We start from the raw sequence: 23,934 nt of genomic DNA on the forward strand, positions 1-23,934 counted from the left end.
TTAACACTTCCCTGAAAAAAAAAAAAATATATATATATTTCCATTATTATTATTATTTTTTTTTTTTGGGGGGGGGGGGCCGGAATAGAAAAAATTCCAAGTACTGCACCAAAAGTTTGCACCAGATCGCTGACTTTCAGGTCTGAAAATGTAAAATCACCTTCGTGTGGGAAGAGAAATATCCCTTATGTACACTCTCGTGTTCATGCCTTTTCTGTTTAATTGCTTAACCGGCAGCGTTCATGAAATTCATTGTAAGAATTGATACAAAAAGTTTATTTGAATGATATCACGTTATAGGCAAATTGTTCAATAGTTATCCACATCAAACATCCTGCTACCTTAAAGATATGGGGCCGTTTCAAGTCGATAAAACACGCAAAGACATGCATCAAATTGCACCATTTACAACATCAAAATGGAAAAAAATTCTCACCCCCTCCCCCTCTAGTTCCCTCCGCGTGGGCTCGGTCGCTTCGCTCTCTCGCATAGTACCCCCCCCCCAAAAAAAAAAAAAAAAATGAACAAATGAACAAATGAACAAATGAAAAAAAATGAAAAACGTTCCGCGGACCCTGCCGGATGCACACTGTACTGTACTGCACTCATGTTGACTCAGTGCAGTAATTTCCACTGTGAAGAAACTGGCTGAAGTAATACCGTCTGAGGATTGACATCGCAGCAACTCTGCCCCCCCCCCCCCCCCCACGGAAAAAAGCAGTAACTGACATTTTTATGAATGTTTACTTTTTTGCAAAAATGAATAGTTTACCCAATGCTCTTCAATGTTAATAGGTCAGTTTTGCAGAAAAAAAAAATGAAAGTGACCAAAAATTCAATTTTTCACTTTTGCAAAAAGCAGTAACTGCATCCAGTTGATTCAACTTTGCAAGTTTCCCCACGGAAGAAAGCAGTAACTAACAAAGCCCACGGAAGAATGCAGTAACTGACAATTTAGTCTAATCATTCAGACTCTGTATATTTTTTCCCTAATACCGTTTATTTTTTTCTACAAATTTTTTAAAAACAATGTAAACGGCATTTTCTTCCATAATTTAGGGGAGTAGATATAAAAACATTGTTTCACCAGTAACTTGACTCTGCCCGCAAGGAATCATATGACAAGTTGTAGAAAAAGTTTCTTTCTGGAGACTAGCAAACCTGGCAGACTCAGCGCGCTTAGAGTGCAGAATACGCGTGCAGCTAGCTGCATGCGCATAAATTCTGCAGCATACAGTAGTCTAGCTAATACTGCATCACATCACAGTCATCACTTGCACAGTATGCAGGTCTGTTACAGTCTGAGCTAGTGATCATGCCAGTGCTAACCATGCAGTCACACAGTTTCTGCGGTCCGCGGGCATGCCTGCAAATCTATCATGAATTGCAGAGGAAAAGTCATGGTAGCCATGGCTTTGGCCAGAACCAGAAAATCTAGGTGAGCTGAAAATATATTGAAGGGAGATGAGCACTAGTATCAATACACTAACGTTAGTCTAGCGTTAGATATAGGCCCTAAAGTTAGGTCTAACGCGTACACTACCAGATAGACGTTACAGTGTAGGCTAGTGTTAACTGTATTTATAGACAAAATGTCAGTATTTTCTAGGCCTAATCTAACGTTAGATCTAGGTCTAGCACTAACATTGGGCATAGATCTGTAGTCTAGCTTAAGTGTAACGTCAGAGTTCAACTAGGATCTAAGACGAAGACACTTGATACTTTATTGTCTAACGTTAGTCCAGGGTCATGTGTTAGGGGCCAGGCAGGGAACTTCAAAGTTCAACTTCAATTGCCTTGATTGTTACACAGAATTCCATTCAATCGACAAGACCTAGTCTAGGTCTAACGTTAGGTCCTAGATCTTATAGATCTAGACTAACCAGAAAGTAGAAGAACTTTATAAGCTGGTGGTGGTAACAATTCTCCTCACTATGGTCATGTGACATGTGCAGTTACTGCTTTTTTCCATGGGGAAAACAGCAGACTCCTGGCCGTCTGCAGTTACTGCTTTTTTCCGTGGGGAAACTACCCAGAATCAAGGGTGAGTCACCGCAGTAACTACATTTTCCTAAATAACATTTAAAAAATAACGGAAACATAATTTTTTCCTAGGTATTGTTAGACAACTAGGTATGGTGCAAAATCATACCACAAAATTATTTTTGATTGTTTCTGTGTTTTTAAAGAATCTGCAAAAAACATAAAATCGCATTTATCTCAGCTCAGCAGCTATGCAGTTACTGCTTTCTTCCGTGGGGGGGGGGGGGAACTGCTGGTAAAGGGTCCTTGAGGTTTCTAAATTACGAATGAGACCATGCTCGTCGCCAAATGTTGTGATGCACATATACAACAAATAAACAGACTAGCACACCTTGACTGTGGTCCATGCTTTCACTTGCATGTGTTCTTTTAGCCTTTATTGTTTACTCCTTGTGTGTGTGTGTGTGTGTGTGTGTGTGTGTATAAAGTACACTGTTTGTGTGTGTGCATGCAGTACACTCTGCATGCGTCATCAATACACTCTCTGTGTATCATACACAGTACTCTGTTGCACTGGGTGGCAGGAAGGCTACGTAGTCGGGTACCTAAGGGGGGGTCACCGTGCATCCCCCCAGGACTCCTCGAAACTTACATTTTCAGGATCCTCATGACATACCAAAACATAATCAAGATGTTAACAGGAACGAAAAGTGGCTGTTCTAGGTGAAATTTAATGTATTCTATTGTTTTATAATTTCTTATGTATTTCTTTGTTTTTCAACTTTTTCAACTTTTGCTTTTTCTTTGTTTTTCTATCAGAAATTGTCACTGATCACTTTTCTATCATGATTAGCACAATACTAATCAATGAAAGTGATTAATTGTAAAAATAATAATGTTTCATGACTTTCATGACAGAGCACTGTTTTCCATAGGAAATGTACACAAAAGCACAAAATTGTGCTCGTTTGGGGACAACATTCCGCTACAAAAATGGGCGTAACTTCGCACAAGTATGCGGGGAAGTTGCAAATTTGGTCTCAACAGTTGTGCAAGACTTGAATAAAACAAATTCAAGTAATTTTCGAGGAGTCCTGGGGGGGGGGGGTGTGCACAGTGACCCCCCCCCCCCTTAGGTACCCTGCTATGTAGGCCCATGTAGGCACATACATACATAATTTGTAGCACACCCTGTTGTCGTGGAAACAGAAGAAATACATTTATATGTCAAACGCACCCACGAAGTTAAGTGACTGTCGGTTTATCAAAAGAAAGATATGGATAAATACTTAGTAAAGCATACCACCTCCTTAAAAATGAGATTATGTGAAAATTGTTTTTTTTTTTTTTCATGCAACATTAACCATTTAAGGACGGGGGGGGGGGAGGATCCACCCCTCCCTCAAAGTTTCGCGCTATAAATCTGTTGCAAGGCTTCTTGACTTTGTTTGTTCAAGTCTCGCACAACTTTTGAGACCAAATTTGCAACATCCGCGTATACTTTTGCGAAGTCACGCCCATTATTGTAACGGAATGTCCTCCCAAAACGGGCACAATTTTGTGATTTTGTGTACATTTCCTATGGAAAACAGGTGCTCTGTCATGAAGGTCATAAAAACCTGATTATTTTTACAATTAATCACTTTCATTGATTAGTTTTGTGCTAATTATGGTAGAAAAGTGGTCAGTGACAATTTCCAATAGAAAAACAATGAAAAAACAAAAGTTGAAAAAGTTGAAAAACAAAGAAATACATAAGAAATTATGAAAAACAATAGAATACATTAAATTTCACCTAGAACAGCCACTTTTCGTTCCTGTTAACATCTTGATTATGTTTTGGTATGTCATGAGGATCCTGAAAATGTAAGTTTCGAGGAGTCCTGGGGGGATGCACGGTGACCCCCCCTTAGGTACCCGACTAACGTGGCTGTTGATGGAAAGCCAGATATGTAAATAATGTATTAAGGTCATTCACAACATTATGTACTGGATAGGAACTACTACATGTGGGTTGCTGAATGTGGGTGTGAGATGATTTAGGTTTTGGTTAATCGGGGGTTGGCGGGATGGGGATTTGATTTGAAGAAGGATAATTATAAATGTGACCCTACACCACAAAACAAACAAAAAGTCACCAGACAAGGATTTTTTTTTTTTTTTTTTAAAGGACAGATTCTGAAAGAGCAGACTCTTAGCTTTAAAGGTATTAGCCCACATTTGTAAACTTGCAGCAATTGGTCTCATAGTTAGCATGGGGTTTGGGTATGATTGCAGTAACACCTGTGCAAAACTTCGTTCCAATTAGTCCATTACTTTCATAAAAATAAATGAAAATGCACCGTAATCCGTATGCATTCGTATTACGCTCGCTAGCTCCGGTCCACGTACGTGTTACATGTACAATGTACGTAGCTATAGTCCGCGCTCGTAATTCGATTTTGGGTCGGGTTGACCCGGTTTGAAAATTGATTTTAAAACGATGATTTTTCTCTCTTTTATCGAATGGTATAGACAAAGAGCGACAGGTGAGGTATGTTACTGTTATAACTTGTACTTGAAGTCATATTGGACATGTTTTATGCAGTTTTGATTTTCGTGGGTTTGCAAATGTGGGCTAGTACCTTTAAGATGATGTATAAGTCAATTCGAATGGATTCTTCTATATAAATGTTGGAAAGAAAAGACACACTCTGCAACGTGTGTACTGAGAAAATGGGCTCTGAAGTACAGGGTCTATTCAAGTGCTCAATCTTTACTAAGCCGTGCTACCTGTGCCACGAATGGGACAAGAACATGATGTTAACCATTGTAGCACCAACAATTAAGAAATCATATTTAGCTGATATTGAGCATGGGCCACATTCTGAGCATGATAAATGTCAACTTTCAGAGCAGTAGCATTATCCTTTCAAAAGCTATTAGAGTTGAAAATGAAGAGGGTGCAAAGGATTTTCAGGAAATGACAGGGGTCTTTAAGAAAAACCTGATCACAATACTCTACAAAAAAGGGGGTTGTAGAAAAACTGCACAAAAAATACTTTCCCATTCAATTCTTGATCCCCAACTCAAGAATAATGTTGAAGAATTTCACCTTTTTGAGTCCTCACGTAAAATCAAGGGGAGCGACTTTTTGTTTGTTTTGTGATGCACGGTCACAGATGGTATGACAGATATTGGATTTAATATTTATGAAAGATGTGGATTTGTTTCGGTTGTTAGGGAAGGGTTGGTCGGGCTTTTTTTTTAATGAATGATTTCATTCTAGATTTGTTTAATGTATTTTTTTTATGTATATGCCCTTGTAAGTGAGAAGGAGTTACATGAGCCAATATATTTAAGGAATATAGGTTTGGTACATGTCAAAACTTTCTCGTGAAAATATTGTCAGTAGGTTTGTTTCATAATCGAGTTATCTATGTTGAAGTGAGATTATTTTGTCGTATGAATTGACAAATGGATTTGTGTTTTGCATTGCATTTGTACCGTTTTTGTTCATGTTACACCCAGAATGGATTGATTTATGAATGATTTGAATGAAATCAGTAAATACCAAGGAACAAAAATGTTGAGATGATTTACATGCATTATGAGGATTTGTTTGAGTGTTTGTTGGTGTTTGTTTATAAATTCGTATGTACTTGCGGTGTGCATATGACAGTTCGTTTGTGCTAAAATCAACTAACGATTGATAAATTATTTAAGACGTGTCGAAATTATTCGTTCATACATAAAGCATGCCAAACTTATTTTGGGACGAAGAGTAGTGATAATTATGGAAGTTGAAGTTACGACTGAGGGAAGAATATGACCGCAGTGAAAAAATGAACAAAGACAGATAACATTTAGGGAGGGTACCTCCCTCGTATGCCTTTTCTCCCGGTCTCTCTCTCTCTCCTAGCTCGCCTCACCGCTGGAGTTTACACACCCATACTATTTTGAAATCAACGCTACTGTGAACTCTATAAACACGTGCTCATACGCTATGAAGTCATTTTCATTGCCACAGTAGTGCCTGCTGTTCGTTCGCACAAACAGCAAAACACAAGCACAAACAGACACACGTACGCATACAGGCACACGTATACAAACAGACAAACAAACCACTACCACTATAGATCCACCTCACATGCACAGTATCCACATAATTGTATTATCATATTCCAACAGACACACAGACACACAGACACACACACACACACACAGCTATGCGCAAACGCATACACAAGTCACATAATACGCACCTACAAATCATACACAGCACATACCACGCAGCCCCCCCCCCCCACACACACACACATACGCATAACTTACCAGTCGTACCCAAGCATATTAAACACCGGGGCAACAACCCCAACCACACTAATCACATTGCATGACCGACGACAATTTGTCCTGCTACGTTTCATTTTGCCATCACAAATTGTCGCCATCGAGTTCAAAAATTAGTAAGTGCACAAGCATCAGCAATTGTGACCCTGCACCACAAACCAAATAAAATGTCGCCAGACATGGATATTTAGTTAAGACCATATTCTGAAAGAGCAGACTATAAGCTTTAAAATGGTGTAGCCTATAACTCAAATCAAATAATAATAATAATAATAATAATAATAATAATAATAATAATAATTGAATTTATATGGCGCTTCATACTGACGTTTCTAAGCGCACTTTGCTACTCATACAAATAGATTAGAAAACACAATAACATTAACAAAATCAGCGTTAACAGTAACAAAAGAAGAAGAAAGAAAAGAAAAGAAAAGAAAAATACATGTGATACAATGGTACAATAATTGATAACTGTGTGCGCCTCCAGGAGAAAAAAAAATACAACTGATTAAACTGGTGAGTTTTAAGAAGAATTTTAAATGATTCGACAGATGAGGAATTCTGAATATACAGAGGGAGTTTATTCCAAAGAGTGGGAGCAATAGAAGAGAAGGCTCGGTCACCATAACGGGTTTTTGTACGTGGGCCATGAAGTAATTGGAGAGAGGAAGATGAAAGGAGGGGTCGGGCAGAAGAGGAGGAGCGGAAAGAGACTATTTTTTGAAGATATATGGGTGCAAGATTACGTGTGATTTTGTACGTCGGAAGTAGGATCTTGAAAGTAATACGGGAATGGACTGGAAGCCAATGTAGTGAGCAGAGAACAGGAGATATATGGTCATGTCTCCTACTAAGGGATAGTAATCTAGCGGCTGAATTTTGGATACGTTGGAGAGGGGATATGTGAGAAAGAGGGAGGCCGGCAAGGAGGGAGTTGCAGTAGTCCAGATAGGAGGAGACGAAGGCATGGACGAGCCGCTCAGCTGATGATTGATCAAGCAGACGCCTGGTCTTCCCTATTTTGAAAATACCCCATGACGCAGACTTACAAATATTTGTGATATGGTGTTTAAGAGTTAAGTGTTTGTCCAAAGTAAAGCCAAGGTCTCTAACACAGTCAGAGACCTTAATAATCCCATCCCGAGTAGTTAGATCTGGTAGAGGAACTGTGCTCCTAAACTGTGATGAGAAATGGATGAGTTAAGACTTGTCTTCGTTCAGACGGAGTCTGTTGGCAGTGGACCAGGCTTTGACCCCGTTTACAGTGCGGGGCCGGGCTCGGCCGCGGCTCGGCCGCGGCTCGGCCGCGGCCGAGCCCGGCCTCAATTGCGCGGCCGAGCCTCGCAATTTTGTCCGTTTACACTGCTGGGCTCGGCCGCGCTTTCGATTCAAACCTTTCATTATTTGGTCGTAGTGGCGCTCTGCTTGTAAACTTACGCAATTTGGTATTGTCTGTTTTTCAGACCCTTTGCCAACTGAATTCCGTGGCAACGAAGTCGCCGTTCGGGCAAAGGCCTTTGCCGAAGGAAAAAATCCTTTGCAGGACAAAACCACCTTAAACTATACTAGTTTTCGACGTTGAGGGGGTTAATATCCTGAACAGCGAAAGATACAGGCAGAGGGTTTGGAAGCCATACTAAAACTGGCCGCGCAATTGGCCGCGCATTTGGCCCAGTTTGCGTTTACACCAAGAAAAGGCAGGGCTCGGCCGCGGCTCGGCCGCGGCCGAGACTACCTCCAGAGCGAGGCCAAATGCGAGGCCAATTTTGGCCTCGCATTTGGCCTTTTGCGCGTTTACACTGAAGCGGGGCTGGACTCGGCCGCGGCCGAGCCGCGGCCGAGCCTCGCACTGCAAACGGGGTCTTTGATGTCGTTGAGACATTCTCTCAGTGAATTAACAGCAGCAATCCTATCGCCAGGTGACATAGTTATGTAAATTTGAGTGTCGTCAGCATACATAGCGTAGTTGACTCCATGATGACAATTGATGATTCTGGTGAGTGGACCTGTATAGAGGAGAAAAAGAAGGGGGCCGGCAACGGATCCTTGCGGAACTCCGCAGCTGATAGGACTAGGACGTGAACAGGTCTCATTGATTATCACCCTCTGTGTGTGATCTTGAAGATATGACTTGATCCATTGGATGGCAGTGCCTGTGATGGAGTAGTCATTACTAAGTCGTTGTAGTAGCAACGTGTGGTCGAGCGTGTCAAACGCAGCCGAATAGTCAAGAAGAAGAAGAGCAGCCTCATTGCCCTTGTCGACAGAAGGAGATCGTTGAGCACTTTCAACAAGGCAGTTTCTGTTGAGTGGAGGTTGCGTTATGCTGACTGGTTTGTAGGAAGCAGATGATTACTGTCAACATAAGCCTCCTAACCTATCTAAGTATTGGAAAGAAAACACAAACTCTGAAAAAGTATGAACTGAGCAAAATGGCTCTGAAGTACAGTGTTCAATCGCTTAATCTTTACCAAGCCGTGCTGGATGTGCGATAAATGGGACAAAAAAAAAAAGAGGAAGTAAACCACAGGAATAACAACAATGAAGGGATTATCAGATTAAACTGAAATTGAGCATGCCTCATTAACACATTCTGTCCATAATTAACGCCAACTTTTAAAGCAGTAGCATTATCTCTTTAAAAAGTTATAAGAGTTGAAAGTGAAGAGTGTGTACAAGGTTTTTTAGCAATGAAAAGGGGTCTCTAAAGATGCACCTAATTACACTATTCTAAAAAAAAAAAATGTTCCGGATAAACTAAAAAAAAAACACACACACACACACAGACACACACACACACTTTACTGCCCGTTTTATAATCCCAAATTTTAGCAAAGCGTTGAAGAAGACTTGCTCTTTCAGAAAATATAAAAAAGTCAAGATCGGCTAGGTTGACCCATTTCACTTATTTTCAGTCCTCACGCAAAATCAGTGTGTGCGACTTTTTGTTTGTTTTGTGATGCACGGTCACAATTGTTGCCAGACGACAATTTGTGACTGGGCGACAATTTGTGCCGCCAACTCCGTCACAGATTGTCGGCCCGAGCCGGAGGGGGGGGGGGGGGAGGGGGGACAGCTTTTGACGGGGCGAAAATTTATGTCGCAACAACTGTTTTTGCCATCACAAATTGTCGCCATCGAGGTCAAAAAATTGGGAAATGCACAAGCATCAAAAACCGTCTCCAGACGACAATTTTTGACGGGGCGACAATTTATGTCGTAAAAGACGAAACAGAAAATGAGGAATTCATTGAAGTGTAAAACGAGAAGATGCAAAAATACACTCACTTCAATATCTTATATCATGTAATGGAATAATTCAATATTCTGCACAGCGTTGTATTATGCATATTACAAATCATTACATCTGATCGGGTGATATTTTAATATGATCAGGAGTACACTGCACAAGAAAAATAGAGCAGAAGCATCTCATTTGACATCGGTGTCATATAACGTGCTACTGCACTACAGGGTTGTTAATTGAATTTCATTGAAATCATATTTTATAATGAGAACAATATTCGATCGGTTATTTCATGACACAATTGTAACAACTTCAAAGATAAGAGTGATTGACTACAATCTTCAACAGTAATAATATTGAGGGCGATTCATCACTGTACGCTTGATAATATTGAATAGCTGCAATCGTACAATTGTGACCCTGCATCACAAAACCAACAAAAAGTCCCCATGTATAGATTTTTTTTTTGTTAAGGACAGATTCTCAAAGAGCAGACTCTAAGCTTTAAAGGCATACAATCGTGGCGAGTGGTTTGTGCGGCACGGAGACGCACGCAACACGCTGTCTCCCCCATTCTGTATCAAATGTAGTGACCCCGAATTAGAATAGCGCTGGCTCAATGGGTCAGCGAACAACACTCTAGACTACAAGAGTTCTGTGCTACAAATGTCCTGACCCAAAATGGCTGTCCGAGCGAGCCATGAGAGCTTCCGAATGGACGCACATTTTCAGTGCGCATGAAGAGAGGCCAAAAGAGCCACGCGTCATCTGGCCTTTCTGCTCCAATCACCGAACTGTCATCCCTGATGAAGAGGAAGGATCCTCGAAAATTCGGATTATTCATTAAATCAATATTGGCTATTACTGCATTCCCTGCATTCCTCTGTTGTGACTTTATTATTGCTATCTAGTACTGCCAATACGCGGAAGAAGTTCTATATATATATACACACTGCTAGAACGCTGTGTAAAATTTCGTTGTTTAAAATATTGTTGTTTAAAAGTTATTCTAAACAATGTTGTTTAAATATAGAAAATTGGAGCTTGATTGCCTTAAACAACGGTTGTTTAAAAACAATTCGTAATGATTGTCCAAACAATTAAACAACTTTGTTCAGAAATTGATGGGCAAAAGTCATGTGATAGTCATGAACCAATCAGCGCGGGCCTGCATATATCCTTCGTCGCAATCGATCGCCGCCGGGCGGCCACCGCGCCTCACACACACACGTACATCATCACGTTTATATACGTATAGCTGTACACTAGCGCGGCTATAGACATGATGGACGGCGGTGACGATGACTGCAATGCAGCTATATGGAGTCACGAACACTCTCAGCAAATGGGGTCTAGCTATAGAAGAACTTTGCCAGTCATTCCAAAGTATTTATTTATTTAACTGATAGTTGCATCGCTTCATGCCCATCTGTAATTCGCATGATGTATGAAGCTAGTCACGGCTCACGCTTTGAGTTCTTGGCCGGGCTGCGCTACGCCTGCCTTCATGCATGTAACGTTAGATCTAACAAACTGTTAATGTTAACGTTAACGTTAAGTTAGGTCGTCTGTACCGGTACGTACATTTGTCATTATGTTTTTCAACCAACTTGTGCTTGTATAAACACTTGCATAATTCAATCCTTACATACATTTTCAAAACTTCATATAAAATACGAATTTCTTTTACAAAAACTAATCATCTAAATCAGCGTAGGCCTACGGAATATTCCCATTGTTGACACAGTACAGTACCTGGTAGCCTATTCGTTGTACAGTATTCTAAGTTGTAATAGGCACCGTATCACATCATGCACAATTATAGGTGCAGTGTCCGAGTTCGATGATGTGGAAATCTAACAAGTTAGTTAGGCATAGGGTCTAACGTGACGGTTAGGGCCTAGCTAGGTAATGCTAGGGCCTAGTCAAGGGCTAGGGCCTATTTTTTTAGACTGCTGGTGCTAAGTAAGTTCAATTACACAATGACCTGTCTCGATCATTTCCTAGGCCTACCTCATAATTTAGAACTTATGCCATGGTCGGCTGTATGATATAGCCCTACGACCACCCTCTTGTAATAAACCGACCGTGTATTAATTGGTGCACTGAACGCATACTACACACTTCATTGCACGCAAAGCACATAAAAATGGATTGGCTTTGACTGTTGATGAGGATGGTGTGGGAAAACGCGAAAATTCACCGTTCATTAACAAAGTTAATGGTTTTAATCATGGACAAAATTTCGAATGAATATTTTCACCGAATCGTAATGTAATATCTATGGAAGTTTCTAAAAAGCTTCGTACAACACGGTGTTCAATACAACTCGGTTTGCGTGCATTGTCAATGCAAAAACAGCGGTCGCTCTCACTAAGGAGCGTTACCGTGGGGAGCTGAAACGAGGCCAGGCAAGTTTGACGGCGATATTTTTGCACTGAAACTTCGAATCGAAAAGGGAACAAAGGCATTTGATAGCCTATATAGTTTTGGATTTTCTCAATCACGTAGGTCAAGTTTTTTGCATGAATTTCAGTGTTAAATATTCTTATCAAGCAAATAAACATTAGGCGGTCGATGAGTAGTAGGTCCAACCGTACAATTAAAATCTACTGTAAACGTGAAAACGAACCCCCTAAAATCCAATAGTAAAGTGCAAGTTAAGTTCTGCTACTTTTGCTGGAGCAATTCATTCTTTACTGAGCATCATTGCCATCAATGATGCTCGATGAATTAAGGTCTACGTAAGCTTCCAGTAGAAAAAAAGGCCTAGAACCCCTATAGAAAATGAAGATAAAGACAAAAAACAGATTGTGGTGTTTTTAACGCATAATATAGTCTATGCACCACACGTAAACTTAATGCCTGTAGTAATAATATACCACCTTAGTAGAGTTCTATTTGTTTCGTGTAGGTAGGTGGTTTGGAACCAACTTTTGGCACTTTTGGCACTTTCGAATAAGTTTCTATGCAAAGATTAGGAGCTTTCTTCTCAGTCTGTCAAGATTTCCATGCCAAACGAAGCACACTGTGCAAATTCACACAAACTTGTGAGAAAAATGTTTATAATGAACATTTTTGCAGAAGCTAATGATCATGCATAATTCACTCCATCGTTTATGTTTTTGTTATTAACTTGAGTATTATATTTTTTCCCCATTTGGTTTATAACATTCTTTCTGGGTCACCCTTAATATGATTACAAATGCAATCTTGTTCCCTAATTTGTACAGATCAAGCAAGACTTCAGCCAGGAGATCATGGCTGAAGGCAGGATGTTGCAGCATGGCCATGTATGCTGACAAAGTACTCTAGTATGGGGAATCAAGATGTCCATAGTAGCAAACGCTACTTATTCGTCACACAGGTGACACCGATGTCCTTTCCCAAAGTACATTTTAAATAGTATTGCTCTGTGTAGAGATTCTAATCTGCAGCCCCAGTACCACCCTTTCCTTTTTTTGCATTTGAGTTGAGGTGAATTTATTAACAACATTAACAAAATACTTACAGTATGTACATGACTATAAAAAAAAAAAAATGTTGGACCGAGAAATTCATTCAATGCTTGTTAATTAATTTCTAAGACTTTCGCAAAAACCTGCAAAAACTGAAGTGGATCTGTAATTTCAAAGCCAATATCAAAGAGATCATCCGGGCTCTTGATGACTCTGCTTTGTCCATCATTCAACTTGCATGTCATGTTTCCGTATTTGGTTTTGTTGCCGATTCGACATCATGAACTTCCTTGGCATTTATCATGCACTGATCGAGTGACACATTGCATGCCTTTAGATCTTCATTGATGCACACACTTTTCATGTTCTCTTTTCCTTTCAGACTAGAATGCCCAGGATACAGTTTGTTCCTTTTGTTTGCAATAAAGTGGACTTTGATCTGCCTGCTCTTTCCTTCTTGCTTTTCCCCCAAGATGATGACAAGATCATGAAGATGAGATGTCCTCTTTCCAAATGTCTAAGCCAACTTCCTTGGCAACATTTGACTCGCCCTCAGTAAGCTCTTCCTCTGTCTCCTTAGCCCCCTCTGGCAGGCCAGTCAGGCAGAGATTGTCCCTCCTTAGCTCATGTTGGACCTCCTCCTGCTGGAACTGAATCCTCAAGAGATGACATGTGGATTCAGAACATCTTTAATTGTGCTCATACAAGCTTCTTTCGCTCCTTGTATCACATGCGGTAGTGCAGCTTTAATGACTGTAACTACGACTTGGACAATTATTTGGGAGAGGCTGTCTGCTGCCCCTCTCTCACATTATAGCACCCCACGGCCACACAGTTCATGTACACTGAAACTTCTGCGCCAGAAAATAAGGAGAAACATCAGACGATCTTAGTATATGATGTTCAAGAGTTTAATGGCCGTGACCGAGTCAACTGCACACACGTAACACATAGCGTGCACAATACGTGGAAACCGATCAGAGTATGGAAAGCCACTTGATACAACATAACTATAATTATAATCATAATGGCGTGATCCCTTTCTTCTTTCCTCTCATTACTTAAATGATGATACAATGTACTACCTTGTACCAAATCTACTCGAAACTACTGTTTCTGAAACAGCCTTGATCAACAATGCGGTGTCAGGCTATGCATGAGTAAAACAACAATCACAAGCACTATCCTTCACACCACATAGGGCCTAACTTTGAACAATGTAACATATACAATGTATAAACAAAACAACTATCAATATCCTTCTCACTGAAGAACTCATAGCTGGTACACAACTATTATCTATAGCGGCCAACTCTAAAAATAGATGTTGGTCACATATCCAGAACAAAACAATCGACAACATAACATTAAACCAATTAAGATTGATTAAGCAACTAGCACATCGATACATACACTATCACAAACACATTACATAATCAAGCCTACCTTACTCACATAGTATTATTTAACACGATTAACATACATACTAAAATTTTTCTGATTAAAACACCTCCATTAATCAATAATCACTCTTTACCAAACATCAAAATAATTGACACATGTATAACTGCTTTAGCATACAGCGTAACGCATAAATAGGTTACACTAAACCACAAACTTTGACAGAGTAAAATCAATGAACGAAATGTTGAGAACAGGTTGGCCCTTTGCACAACAAGCAATGGAAGTACATATACCTACCTACCTCAATACGTACCCCTATAAAGAATACTCAAGGAACACTTCCATCACGCCTAATGGAAGTACATACATGTGTAACTACAACTGTACCTATCTTACTACATACACTGTACATCTATCATAAACACTCAACACTTACGTCACGCCTCACTCATATTTTCCTTCTTAAGCCAAACGCATACTTACAATGAATCAGCTTATGCAATAATAGGAATAGCGTGTAACAAAAACAGCAGAAATTAATAATATCGTTGTTACAACAATTAATGGGTATAAGATACTGGAAAAAGGGCCATAAAATACACTGTATGTGTATACATGGGAGAAGTGTGAAAAAAAACCCCAAACCTATAATCCAAGACTATAATGAACAATAAACATAACCACATGCAGTACAGAAGTCCATAAAACAAAACATTATCCGATACACACCAAGGCCGAGTGTGAAATCTATAAAGAATAAAAATTGTCCTGAAGTATGGCTGTACAAGCAAACTACATTGTACTGTGATATACAAAAAAAAAAAAGCAACAAAACATTAACATTCATGAAACAGTTTGTTACGTATATCCGCATAGGATACTACGAAAGGTGGACAGAGGGTCAGGCCGGGAGAATGGGTACATGTACCTGCCCCTCAGAAAAGCTGCGTTTGTAAGGAAAATTTTCATATATCAGGTACACATATTATGAAAATGATTGGCAGGTATAAGAAGCAATGATCCGGTATACAATATGAAAACTGTGCCTAAAGATGACACCTCTTACAAATTACACTATACATTAAAAAAAAAAAAATGCAACAAGATGTAATGAAAATTCAAGGCATACAGGCACCACCATGGGAGAAGCTAATATACAAGTTAAAGTCATTGTGATAATCCAGAAATATAATACAACCTACTAGTACATCACAATGTGAATTTACCAGCAGCGAGTACCAACAGGTATGAAACCTAGTACATATTGAAAACCAGCACATACACTGTAGAAGACTTCATCACACAGTAGAAAGAGGAGAATGTGCGGTCCCTTCCGGAAAGCAAAATACGCGTACAGCTGTATGTCACATCTGAGGGAAAAATACTCCCTTGGACTTGATACTAAGGTAAGTATGGAAATAATGGGAGGTATTTGACTCTTCAATACATGTATAAAACATGGAGACACAAGATATGCTGCAAGGAGCTGGCAAATAAAAAAATGTAACAAAGTTTTATGTTCATAACTCAATATTGACACTGAGCTGCAATAAGACAATGATAAAACACTTGAAACATAACTTGCCATATTCCCCTCATCTGTTAAAAAGAAAAGAATCATAAATTTTAAGAAAAAATGGCACATTTGTGACAATAGTGAACACAATAAACATAACCTTAATGCCACTTTGAGAAACAAAATATCCTGCAATGCAGAAAATATGAAGTAATAGTCCACCAACATGGACCTGTCAGAATTATGTCTACAATTATACTAACCATGGTTTAAGGAAAAGTATAAAACAAAACAACATATAGAGTAATACACTGCTTAAAGCAGTAGAAGATGACAAGGGGGTAAAATACCCTAATTAAGTCCTTCAACCTGGAGTGACTGGGGACAAGGGAGGGTGGGACGGCACTGCGAGGCCAGTAAAGGCTGGGGGTGCTGGGGAATGCGCGATCCAAGGCACATGAGAGCAGTTGACGTCCGCGATCAACCAGTCGGTGATTTCACTGGAAGGAGCTTGGTGAACAGGATCGCTCTTGGTGGTCATCATCCAGCTGGCAAGATGCAGAGCACCATCAATGGGGTGAAGGGAAGGACTTCCTTCAACAGGGATTGAAGGCAGGCGGTGGCCAAAGGTCCAGGGGAACGAACTCCAGGTTGGGCTAGCGTCAAAGCAGGCAGGGCCAGCACTATCCAAGGACAGGTGGAGGCCCAGGGTGTCATCATCGGCATTGGGGGTTCGTGACTGGTCAGCAGCGAGGATAGAAACCGCAGTCTGACTGGTTGATGGACAGACGTATGGTGATGGAGTATGGCAATCCAGCTGATGGACAGGATCACGAGGCTCTCCAGCAACAACCAGGGCTGACAGCTGGTCACTCCGGTCAAGGGCAGACCGACACTGGTAGCTAAATGCTGCCATGTCACGATTGGCGTTGTGATGTAGCGGAGGCGAGACAGCCACACCATCACTTTTGTGGGGAACTCCTAGCGTCTCTCCATCAGAGCTGATGATGGGCCACTTCTGATGATCATCAGGAGGGGTGATGTACTCGGGATACAAGGGGGGAAATTTCTCACCAGCACTGGGAAGACCAACACTCTCAGGAGATGGGTGGAGTCCCATCAGTGTATGACCTATGGGATTCCCAGAGCGAGGCTCAGTGATGAACACAAGCATATCAGGACTAACCTCAGAAGTACATGCAGGGGGATCAGAGCTAGGCTCAGTGATGGAAGTATCACACGTGATATTAACGACTGGGGATTTATTGTGTGTACATTCATTTAGGGAGGACCCAGAACTATCCATGGAAACTAAGGAACAGATGCTATGTTCACTAGCTGAAGAGGGAGCAGCACCAGTCCCACGAGAGTCACACTCAGAGCTACGCTCAGTAACCATGGTAACACTACTGGCCTCCGTACAGGGAAAAGCAGAGCTGGGCTCAGTGACAGGAGTAGCAGTGGGACGGTCAACCTCAGATCCACTACATGGAATGGTCAAAATACCAGACGACTTACTCCTATGTGTAACTGGAAAATCGTCCAACCAATCACCCTTATCAACAAGGTCAAAGCCAGGATTGTCACCCTCAGACTGGGTACTAATGCCACATTCATCTTCCCTCTCATTCTCAGGAAAGCATTCACATGTAACAGACTGACATACTTCAGACTGACCACCAGTGTCACTTTCTTTCTCCATACTTTCGAGAAACCACTCACAACTACCATCGGGCTGATCCCCAACACATTGCTCATGTGCCTCACTCTCTTTGCACTTCCGGGCAGACATAGCAATATGAGCATTGTCACTTTCAGACTCGATCGACTCAGGCTCATGTGACCGCTCATATCCACATGTACTAGTACTTGTTGCAGTCTTATTCATCTGCACAGGGATATCACACTCCCCATAACCTGTATGTTCAGATGTAGCCTCACATACACACTCACACTCTGTCTCCATCTTCACTACATGGACAGTATCACTCATCACTGTGTGCACAGGCATATCAACACAACCTACGGTTACCGTCGAATCAGTGTATGTGAACACAATCTCGTCACCAAACATGATCTTGTGTTTCAATGGCCTAATAGACAAATCGTTGTGTTCCTTGAATGGAGCACCTGCTGCGACCGCAGCATTCATATACCCATCCTCAACCACAAAGCCGTCAAACCACATCTCATAACCACTGTGGACCAGTCGGAAAGAAGTGAAACCAACAAGGCATGGTGGGAGGGTAAACGATTCAGCAAAATCAACGTAGTCGTCATAGCCAAAATCGTCAACAACGATATCCAAACCAAACGCTTCAGCAGTTGACTCAATCACCAAATTAATGGGAGAACCAGAATGCATTTCTACCTGTAAAATCTCGTCATATCCTCCCCGAAGGGTAGCAGGGAAATGAGGGACCTTATCGTCAGGCTTGCGTGTCACTTCGAAGTCCGAAGAGGCATTGTCAACCGGGCGCCAGGACTTGGCTTTCTCCACCTCCGGCTTCGCGGAGGCGGCAGCGCAACGCCGCTCGCGCTCGGATGCCGTGCCATTACGAGTGGGCTCGGCCACAGCCGCGCATCGCTGCGTCGATGCTGCGGGCATTGCAGTGCGTAAAGCTGCGGCAACTCAATAAACTCGAACTGTAGTGTCTTTAACCTCGATTGTCACACCAAATTATCTGGTGAGCGTCTGACCCCTATTGATTGGGCTGGATTCACCTTAAACTAGGATCCTGGTAGCGTCTATTGATGATTCATGGATTCGAATCAGCGCTGTCACCACGCCAGTAAATAAGGAGAAATATCAGACGATCTTAGTATATGATGTTCAAGAGTTTAATGGCCGTGATCGAGTCAACTGCACACACGTAACACATAGCGTGCACAACACGTGGAAACCGATCAGAGTATGGAAAGCCACTTGATACAACATAACTATAATTATAATCATAATGGCGCTGGACGGTTTGTCCTTGCCTCCTTCATGTACCATTCCCCTTTTCTTCTCCACTGCCTGATCAACTCACATGATAATCAAGCTTTTGTCATTATAGGATAACATTAACAGAGAAGTCTTTTATGAACTATTAAAGTTTTTGCATTCTTTTTCCTACTACGACCAGAATGTTTTAGGACAACGCGGAGCCTATATATGCAAGTGTCCGGAACCGATGCGGAAATTTTGTGATCCAGACACGAAAGTGTCGACACTTTCAGCGAGCGTCATGCCAATGAAACGCAAAAAGAGCAAGAAGGGAAGCGAGGCCCCCATGCAAATATCCCCATCACAGGCACACCTTTCGTCTAGTGATGAAGAACAAGTAAATCTAAGGTGTTCCCGGTCCCAGAAGGCAAAGAAGAAGGTAGTAGAGACTGTGCCACTAGCAACCAGAAAGAAGTGAAATCAGCCCCCCTAACCCCCTAGTAAGTTTATGTTGATTTGATCTTTTCAGAAATTATTTTTCATCTGAGTGACTTTCATGGTTCCCATTACTTACAATGGTACATTTTCCTTTATGTCGTTTTCTTATTTTATTTGCAAACAAACTACGTTGTCCCATGTGACAGCCCAGCTGAAAAATCACAAAAGTAGGTGGAAATACACTCAGAAAAAAAAAAGCATAGAATTTTGGGCTAAATGTTAATGTATTATATAAACATGAACAAGTTGTTGTTCATACGTAAATGCTCTCTAATGATACAACATATTAGAACAAAAGACAAATTCATCACAATAAAAAGCATGAATTCAATTGCAAAAATATACCTGTGGTCTCATTACAATGTAATATCTTTGAAGCCCAAAATAACAATAAAAGCTAAAGATAATGGAGGAAAATGAAGAATTTTCTGTCAAATCAAAATTCAAGTGAAATGAGAGAAAAACCAATAAATTATGAACTCGAAAAAGTGTTTAATTTCTTTCTTTCTTTTTTTTTTTGCTGAGTGTATATGAAGGGTTTGTTTGCAAAAACCGATAAGTCCATTTTTGAAGATTTTGAAGTTCGATCTTTGTCATAAAGTACTAAATAGTACCTTTTAAATGATGCATTGGTCACTACATATAAAGGTATATTTTTGAAGTTATGGTCAAAAGAAGCAAAAATTTTCTTATTATTCTCTTTATTTTTCTTGACCTTTAATCGCAAATATCTCCATTTGGCAAATATGGACTTATCGGTTTCTGCAAACAAACTCTTCATATATTTAAGTACACTCTAAGCATCACAAATCATTTCAGAAATATTCTTTACCTGAATGATTTTCTTAGTTGTTATTACCTAATAATTTTATCTTCTCTTTTTGTTGTAGTTGCAAATAAACTCGATTGTCCAATTTGACAGCACAGCCGAACCCTTCCCCCCCCCAAAAAAAAAGTAAATTAAAGTATGTTAAGAATATTTCCCCATTTTCACACTTCATTGACAATAGGCTAGTAAGCTCTCAGCATGAAAAAAAAAAAAAAAAAAAAAAACTTTTCGGACTTGAATCACTGCAAAATGTTCACAAGTGATCAAAATAAGAGAGAGTTAGAGATGCACAAGGGTAAAGATGAGAGAAAGAAAAACAAATTTAATGATTGGGATCGTTTTGGCATGCTCTGCAGAAGTATCAGACAAAACATGTATATACTTCACGATGGATAAAGCACAGGTCTAAAAAAGGTATATATAATATACACATATATATACATATATATATATATATGTATATATATATATATATATATATATACGCATATACATAAGGCCTATATGTGTATTTGTATAATTTATCATATTTTAATGGGGATTATTGTATTAATACTGTGGATGATAACTACATCACTGCTGTTATTGTAACACAGAAATAGTATATGTATTGATTTTTTTAATTTAATTGATCACCGGTAAAATTTGATATTTTATGTGTGATATGGGTTGCAATAATGTAAACTCTAATATTGTTGTTTTGTACCCCCATGTACGTGTCTAAACCTGCCATTCGTTTTGAATGAAACGGTGGACCTGGTTCTTTTGTATACTTGTTATTCTCACACTTTCTTGAACTTGAATAAAGTCATGATTAAACAATATATGCATATATATATATGGTTCAAAAAGTTTGCGAATATCATCCATGTGACTGCAGGCAGAGAAAAGATTGTTCTCCCAGATGAGACATATAAAAAAAAAAAAAAAAATGAGTCGTCAGCCGACATGCAGACAATCCTATTCTTCGACTTTAAGTGGTCACATTTGTAAAATGATATTGACCAATCATATCAATATAATATCAGCAGCTACTGCGGAAGCACAACAAGGAGCATCAATGACGGCTAGCAGTCAAATGAGGAAAAGTCAAAGTCAGCGCCAAATTTATACCTTTCCATTTTCCTGGTATTGTCCGCAGTTTGTCCGCATGCCTAACTTATGTTGTCCGGAAGGCATCCTGATTGTCCGCGTTCATTCCTGGTGTAATCCTAGATGTTTCCGCGCTGCCCGGCTACGATTAGCATATTCCGAGGTATTTCGCGCTCTTCCGGAGTGATTCCTAGGAATGTCCGCTGTCAGTCCGCGGACAGTCCGCGGACAGTCCGCGGACAGTCCTAGGAATGTCCCAGGACAAGCCGATTCACAAAGTTATTCCGCGTCTGTCGCGGACAGGATGCCGAAATGACAAAATTTGCTTCCGCAACCCTTCCGGTTCTTGTCCGCGCCCAAGTGGACGTCCGCCCTACTTGGAATAAAAATCACTGGACCTTGAACATCCCTTGCTCTTGCTAATCTAATAAAGATATATGCATATTAACTGATCTTGCTTTATGCAATGCCAGAATATGACATGAACCTCCTGCAAAAGCCCGAATGTCATTTATATTGCAATACTAGTAGTCTTTGTTAAGCACTTAACAGTAGTGCAAGATTATTCTTATTAAGGCACTGGCTGTCAACACCATTCAACTTTCTTTCATCCAAGCCCATGGTAACTCTGATTGCTGCTTTGTAGAATAGCATGATGATTATTACAGCATTATAATTCTAATGCTCGGCCTTACAAGTTTGGCTCTACTAATCCACAATTACTTGCCCGTCTTGGTAGTAAATGTCGTTGCCAGAATCAGTCCCTCATTCAAAATGTGTAGTATTTTCTACAATACCTTCCAAACAACTTTAAAACAGCCCCCCCCCCCACACACACACACAGTTAGTAATCCTGGTTGCAATCAAGTACAATATAAGTACATAAGCTAGCATCTGAATATGAGCTGATACTTGTCAGCATTTCTCTTTATCAGCCTTGATTGTGTTAATATTTTTAAAGGGCATATTTGTACTTATCATTCAAAATACTCCCCCTGTGTCATACATTTTGCTCCACAGAGGAAAAAGAGACGCTTGCATTCAGCATGCTGCTGCTAGTTTGCCGAGGCTGGACTGCGAGGGTGTGGGGCAAGTGCTCCTTTCAGGAGTCGTTGGAGTTATTCTACGACTTTCAACCTGTAAGTACCTAAATGTTCGGAGGATAATCTTCTAAAACAAGTGATGTGTTGCCCTCTTATTAAAATGATGAGATGGACGTAATAATTGTGCAAATATTTTTCCCAGGTGACAACACGCCTTTATTTTTTCATCTATTCTCGGCTTTGCTTTTGCCTTCTTATGCACACACACACACACACACACACCTGTAGACATATGTATACCCACGAATGTTATAAGTTAATTGCATAGCCGTTTTGTTCAGTTCGTCAGGATTTGCTGTCTAGATTCTCTTTTCATTCCCCCTCTCACTCACTTTTTTTCTTTTCTCTCTATCTCTCTCCCCCTCCCTCCCTCGCTCTTTTATCTAGGGTACTCACTCAGTGAGACAGATTGGGCTATCTATTATTTTATGTATTTACACATTGTGTACTCGTATTTTGGGCAATTTTGTTTGTATTTGCATATCAGTTTGATGAAAATTTTAACAATAACAATCGAATTGCATTTTTGTGTGTATGTGTTTTTGCATTACTTCGATATAATTGTTCGTACTGATTATAAAATCCCAATGGTATAAGAATTAGTTATTTTGGATAGGCGATCCGATTACCAAAAAAACCCCACAAACTGGTTCCTTATTAATTTTTGTCATTAAGTGGTCGAGAAGTTTGATATGCTCGTGGACGCTGCCTAGTACGTGTAGCACACGTCCTTGTTTGTTAAATAAGTTCATGTTAGGTATTGTATACGAGGCCATGGCCTTGTGTACCATCCGCAACGATGTTGATTCTGTGTCATCTGTGTTCATGTTCGTTTCCTTATTTAGTCTGCATTTCATGTTTCTCTGTACGCATTTCGGTTTCCTTTTTTCTTTTAGGTCTGCATACCCCCACGTAGCTGCTGAGTTAGGACCAGGCGGGAGGCCAGTTATTAATTCCCGAATGTTTTATATTCTAACCCATGGCTGACACAATAAATTTTGCTTTTAATTCCTTGAGTAATGATGAATTCTATAACACAGTAAGGCACTCTGAATCTGATCATGCAAATATTATCTCCAGTTTATATGAAGATTACATATCCGATAAATACAATACCTCAGCACAAGAAATTGAATACAACTTTGACTCAAATGATCCAGTCCAGAGTCCATCGTGTGTTTATTTGACCGAAAATCAGTATGAAAATCGGATCACGAATACAGTTGAAGAAACATTTTTGTTAGCTCACTTTAACATACGCAGTATCAATAAAAATTTTGATAAGTTGCGCTTACTCTTAGAAAACCCAGATAATAAATTTTGCTCCATCATAGGGCTAACAGAAACATGGTTGAACTCTAATATCAGTCATTCATTTTCTTTACCCGGATTCGAATTTGTATTTAGAAATAGAAATGAGAGAGTTGGTGGAGGAGTTGGTTTGTACATCTCGAAAAAATTGAAATATATTATACATGAGGAGATTAGTGTTATGAGCGATGTACTCGAATCCCTTTTTATTGAATTGATAAATCCACAT

General features: G+C 40.1%; 1 long non-coding RNA gene across 2 annotated transcripts; it reads left to right on the plus strand.

The window, feature by feature from the left end:
• The first annotated feature begins 1,420 nt into the window (after nucleotides 1–1,420).
• LOC140229406 (uncharacterized) lies at nucleotides 1,421–23,712 on the plus strand. Of its 2 annotated transcripts, none has more exons than XR_011901296.1 (3): nucleotides 1,421–1,438; nucleotides 22,312–22,430; nucleotides 23,291–23,712. It is a non-coding gene; the product is annotated as an uncharacterized lncRNA (long non-coding RNA). The 2 variants fall into 2 exon arrangements; XR_011901295.1 differs by lacking the exon at nucleotides 1,421–1,438 and adding an exon at nucleotides 19,224–19,372.
• The last annotated feature ends 222 nt before the right edge of the window (nucleotides 23,713–23,934 follow it).

The sequence above is a fragment of the Diadema setosum genome, chromosome 6, assembly GCF_964275005.1.
Source record: "Diadema setosum chromosome 6, eeDiaSeto1, whole genome shotgun sequence".
Lineage (NCBI taxonomy): Eukaryota > Metazoa > Echinodermata > Echinoidea > Diadematoida > Diadematidae > Diadema > Diadema setosum.